This window comes from Schistocerca piceifrons, chromosome 4 (genome assembly GCF_021461385.2).
Source record: "Schistocerca piceifrons isolate TAMUIC-IGC-003096 chromosome 4, iqSchPice1.1, whole genome shotgun sequence".
NCBI classification, from domain to species: Eukaryota; Metazoa; Arthropoda; class Insecta; order Orthoptera; family Acrididae; genus Schistocerca; species Schistocerca piceifrons.
Window position 1 is genome coordinate 247,453,924 of NC_060141.1, and position 6,000 is coordinate 247,459,923.

Genomic DNA, 6,000 nt, shown 5'->3' on the forward strand with positions numbered 1-6,000 from the left:
GGCTGCCCATTTAAATGAAGCGGCAGCCATTATTCCTGAAGCATATCGTTGTTTTGAGCGTAGTGGACAATCATTAGGACGCAGATACCAGCTGTACAAACAAACGACGTTTCAGCAACTTCTAAAACAATATTCACACACGGCAGACTGAACAAAACCTTCACGGACCCATAGAGGGAAAATGGTCCAACTGTGACATCTATTTGCACATAAAAAAGTGTTTCTTTTTATCTCCTCCAAACACTCTAAAAACTTCTACCCGTAGTTTTTTGTTTACTTTTCATTTTTATTTTTTGGAGCTGGCCAGTGCGATGTCAGTGGCTTGTAGACTTCATATTTGTGAGACATTACAATGACTGTAATTACGTTCAGTGTCATGCATTTGAAAGTAGTTATTAACAGGACTGCTAAAACGCAACTATGAAGATCGAGATTGTTTTACGGGACGAATATGAATATAAATGGTATGTGCGATAAAAACATGTAGCATAAACTATAGATGATGTAGTAATTAATAACTAGAATTTACTTCGTTTGATGCGTCAAGTTTTAGTCTAAGCAGTTTTACAAAACTGCGTTGCTACACTATATCTCTCAACATATTTAGGTACCTTAATACCCCTTCATGTTTCACACTTTATAGCAGTGATGTTATTCTTGATGTTTCATAATTCCTTGAACAAATTCCTTGGGACTAATAAGAGGGTAATGTATACACGCCGTAAAATGTAAAGGTTTTTGGGACAAGTAGACATATACAAAAGAGGGTATGAAGTGATGCTTGAGAGAGTTGAACATCCCGAAATGTGCCAACTTGAGATGTTTTGCTCAAAGACAAATTGGAAATCGATTGCCACAAAGTAACGAAAACGGCCATGCAGGAAAACGTCCACAAGATGCGTTACCTCGTAACACGATGGTATCAAGACTACATGACTTAATGTATTGGATAGCGCCCAAATCCTGAAATAGTTTGGAACTCAGTCACCCAGGACTTGAAGACATTTTGCGTTTAGATGGTTTCATGTAAACTGCAATAAAAGAGGTCGTCTTCATACAAGGTTCTAGTCTTCTTTGTTAACGTAACACCGTCATCGTTATTTACCACTGCAGTAACACTTCTACCCAGTAAATATTAATCACAAATAGCCTTTATGAATAAGCAGGGTGGAATAAATGGCACAAGGCATGTTGGTTTTTTCAGGTAGTAAAACGTTTTTTTGAAAAACATTTCGATGTTAAATGAGCAAAGCCGATCAAACCAGCGAGCTATACCGAATTTAATGTTTCGAGGCGTTATCAACGAAGCGTTACTGAAATTACGGCACGTTTTACTGCAAATACAAATTATTCATAAATAACACCCAAAGCGGATTGCCTATTTCTGCACGTGCGGTCCTTATTTGTAACAGCTGAGAAGGTATTCAAACAAAGATAACTAACATGCGTTCTGTTTGGTAAGGCAAGGCCATTTACTCGCGCGGCTCGCGTTTCCTCTGCTTAGCTACTGAATTTTCATTTGTAGCAGTGACACAGCATCTCTACATCTGTGGTTATCTGGGATTCACATATACGTATTTATTGCTGCTCTTTCTATCAATGAACGCAAAACTCAGCACCTCCTTAACACATTAAGAACGACACGGACTTTGCATAGAACGACTTGCACAATCGAATCAAATTCCTGTTTTTCTAAGTAGATAGTAACAATAAGGTTTACAATTAAACGTTTTTATTTCTTATACTACTACTTAATCTTAAAAGTCAAGAATATAATGAATTTTCCTGTCACTCCAAGTAACATCCGCAAATTGGAAACAGTGGTCTGGGGAAAGCTTGAATGGTTTTGATGTATCGGTAAGACTCGTGACATCTTGACCGCAGCTCCCTAAAAATCAGTGTTTCCTTATAAAAACTACTTCATGTTTTGCACCTCATTTAAACGCCATCAGATTTTCTTTTTAAAGTGATTGTGAGTTCATTCACTTCGTATGACCAACAGAAAATGTAGACCATAAATTTTGGAACTATGTGTAACAATTGTAGCATGTTCAGACTTACCCAAACTAACTTTATCAGAGTTCATAAATGACTAATACGATTTGTAAATAGTTACTGCTCTATGAGATTAGATATCAAAAATTTTACACGTAGCATGTAGTGCTGAAACAATGAATAGAAAAATATTTTAGCAACATTACTCTATGGGTCATAAACCCGTTCGCTGAACAATCACAGTCTCTACTTTATGGCTGCGCCACGTCTCCAAGTCACCTAGCCAGAAATTGCTGCCTAACAGATCTCAGCCACTCATGCATCGAAGGTCACTGCTGTTCGTTCTGAGGGAGCCAAAAAATATTTCCAGAACTTTACAATAAGAAAAATTTTGATTTTAACAGATTGTAGATGCTTACTCCAAAATATTCAGACACTTGCCATTCTCAACAAAGCTAATCCACTATTAATGGACATCTTCAAAGTTACAAAGAAAACGAAAACCTCGGGAAGAAGATATAATTTATGTGCATCAATGGACATTAGATATAATGAAATGGTTGATGACTTAGCGAAAACCACCGCTCGAAATGACGCTTTTAAAAACACCTCACTATTCTCATATACACTCCTGGAAATTGAAATAAGAACACCGTGAATTCATTGTCCCAGGAAGGGGAAACTTTATTGACACATTCCTGGGGTCAGATACATCACATGATCACACTGACAGAACCACAGGCACATAGACACAGGCAACAGAGCATGCACAATGTCGGCACTAGTACAGTGTATATCCACCTTTCGCAGCAATGCAGGCTGCTATTCTCCCATGGAGACGATCGTAGAGATGCTGGATGTAGTCCTGTGGAACGGCTTGCCATGCCATTTCCACCTGGCGCCTCAGTTGGACCAGCGTTCGTGCTGGACGTGCAGACCGCGTGAGACGACGCTTCATCCAGTCCCAAACATGCTCAATGGGGGACAGATCCGGAGATCTTGCTGGCCAGGGTAGTTGACTTACACCTTCTAGAGCACGTTGGGTGGCACGGGATACATGCGGAGGTGCATTGTCCTGTTGAAACAGCAAGTTCCCTTGCCGGTCTAGGAATGGTAGAACGATGGGTTCGATGACGGTTTGGATGTACCGTGCACTATTCAGTGTCCCCTCGACGATCACCAGTGGTGTACGGCCAGTGTAGGAGATCGCTCCCCACACCATGATGCCGGGTGTTGGCCCTGTGTGCCTCGGTCGTATGCAGTCCTGATTGTGGCGCTCATCTGCACGGCGCCAAACACGCATACGACCATCATTGGCACCAAGGCAGAAGCGACTCTCATCGCTGAAGACGACACGTCTCCATTCGTCCCTCCATTCACGCCTGTCGCGACACCACTGGAGGTGGGCTGCACGATGTTGGGGCGTGAGCGGAAGACGGCCTAACGGTGTGCGGGACCGTAGCCCAGCTTCATGGAGACGGTTGCGAATGGTCCTCGCCCATACCCCAGGAGCAACAGTGTCCCTAATTTGCTGGGAAGTGGCGGTGCGGTCCCCTACGGCACTGCGTAGGATCCTACGGTCTTGGCGTGCATCCGTGCGTCGCTGCGGTCCGGTCCCAGGTCGACGGGCACATGCACCTTCCGCCGACCACTGGCGACAACATCGATGTACTGTGGAGACCTCACGCCCCACGTGTTGAGCAATTCGGCGGTACGTCCACCCGGCCTCCCGCATGCCCACTATACGCCCTCTCTCAAAGTCCGTCAACTGCACATACGGTTCACGTCCACGCTGTCGCGGCATGCTACCAGTGTTAAAGACTGCGATGGAGCTCCGTATGCCACGGCAAACTGGCTGACACTGACAGCGGCGGTGCACAAATGCTGCGCCGCTAGCGCCATTCGACGGCCAACACCGCGGTTCCTGGTGTGTCCGCTGTGCCGTGCGTGTGATCATTGCTTGTACAGCCCTCTCGCAGTGTCCGGAGCAAGTATGGTGGGTCTGACACACCGGTGTCAATGTGTTCTTTTTTCCATTTCCAGGAGTGTATATAGAACAAGGCGCCAATGGGAACACAAATATCAGTCATCGACAGACATTAAAGGGGAATATTATGGCCAAATATTGTCTGGTTCCACGCAATTAAGGTGAATAAAGCACAAGTTCTATGATTCGCATGAGATTTAATCACGGATGATTCACTAGCCATCTTGACCGGATACACATGCTATATAATCCTTATTGTGACTGTGATGGAATAACAGCAGCGGGTATCAATTGCAGCTGTTTCGAACGTAAACTGTATGCGAACCAGCAAATCGATGTCATACAGCAGTTAGTCAGATCTCAACAACTGTTACCAATTACAACAGCAACACTGTTTCATCAAAGCAATGTATCAGTTTTAAAACTAATTATGAAATTTTTAGATAAATGCAATCTTAGTCAGTAAAATCCCAAACCACTGAGATATGGCTGTGTGGCCTTCAGACTAAACGTCACAATAAATAAATAAACGTGAAGAAGCCAACAGCGCAGGGAAATCTGTACAAAGTTACATTGCTGAGGTTAAACAGTTTAACCTTCGCTGACATTTTCCTAATAGGATATGATATAATGAAATGGAAGTTTACTTTTATTATTTCTAAAATATGACAAATAATTTCTGGATATTTTGCAGATCTACTACAGACACAGTTCTGTAATGTATCCAAAGGTATTCGGAAGGTTCCGGTAGGAACTTTAAATTGGTGAGTCGTGTAGACTAATCCAATTTGCCTCGACTCAAGATGCAGCTGTTTCTGGTTTGTGGATTCAAGCATTATAAGGCAGATAAAGGTAAGGTCAGATTACAAGTTGCTGCCACCGCATTTGAAACACAATAAGTACTCTTTGCCAAATTGACGTGCATACGTCTCGGTGACCTCTCACCACCCCATAAAACCTTCTTTCACAAGAGTTCGGAACTTCTTCCATGTACTGAACTGCATTACGGTCCAAAATCAAAGAAAATTCACGTTTATTTTGGGAATGTCCTTGATCAGTATAAGTCGAAATCTTATGGAATAAGATTTGGAAGTGATCTGATATTACAATTATTTTACGTCCAACCGGTACATATTCAGGATGAGAGTTCTTTACAAAACTTTATTTACTAAATCCAGACTTCAACACCGGGAAGCCTGTGATAGGAATTGTAAAACACCCAGTATAGAGATGTTTTGTATGGCTCCTGCCACAATGAGGGTGAGAGGGGAGGGGGGGGGGGTTGGTGAGGGTAGGGTGGTGAAGGGGTGGTGGGGGGGGCAGAGGAAGAAATCTGCATGTTTTTCGTCTGGGAGGCATCCGTCTTCTGACGGCTGCATCTGCCCCGACGTGAATTCATTTCTTGTGCCAACCTCTCGATCTTCCAGTAGTACTTACACCATACGACCTCAATTTTTTGTTTGTTTTTACCTCCTGCATCTCCTTCTAGTACTGGAAGTTATTCCCTGATAACACGTGTCCTATCTTTCTTTCTGTGTTTTCCTGTGTTCCTTTCTTTGCCCATTCCGTGTAGAAACTCCTCATCCTTTATTTTGCCCTTTACTAATTTGTATCTGAAAACTGTTGGGTGAAACTGACAGCTCGGGAAAAAGTAGATTTTCTGCTGACGTGGTTTGCTGCAGGCATGGATCCAGGTTTTGGTTCTGTGAGGGTGGAATGGAGAGGGGGGGAGTAGATGGCACAGATTCTCATGTTTTCCTTATTTTTGTTCTTGTGAGATCTGAGACTGTGCTATATTACGGGTTCTCCATTTTTAAATGCTATATAATGCATTAAAAATACTGTATTTGGAAGATATTGTTAGTTAATCAGTTACAGAATTTTATGGTGAGTAAAATTCACTATTTTTTTAACTAACAGTATAACGTGCGGACGGTTAAGCAAAAACTTCGTCTTTAGGGCATCATGCTACATCGTGAAACGGAAGAAGGTCGTCTAGTTTGGAGCAAGTAATATTT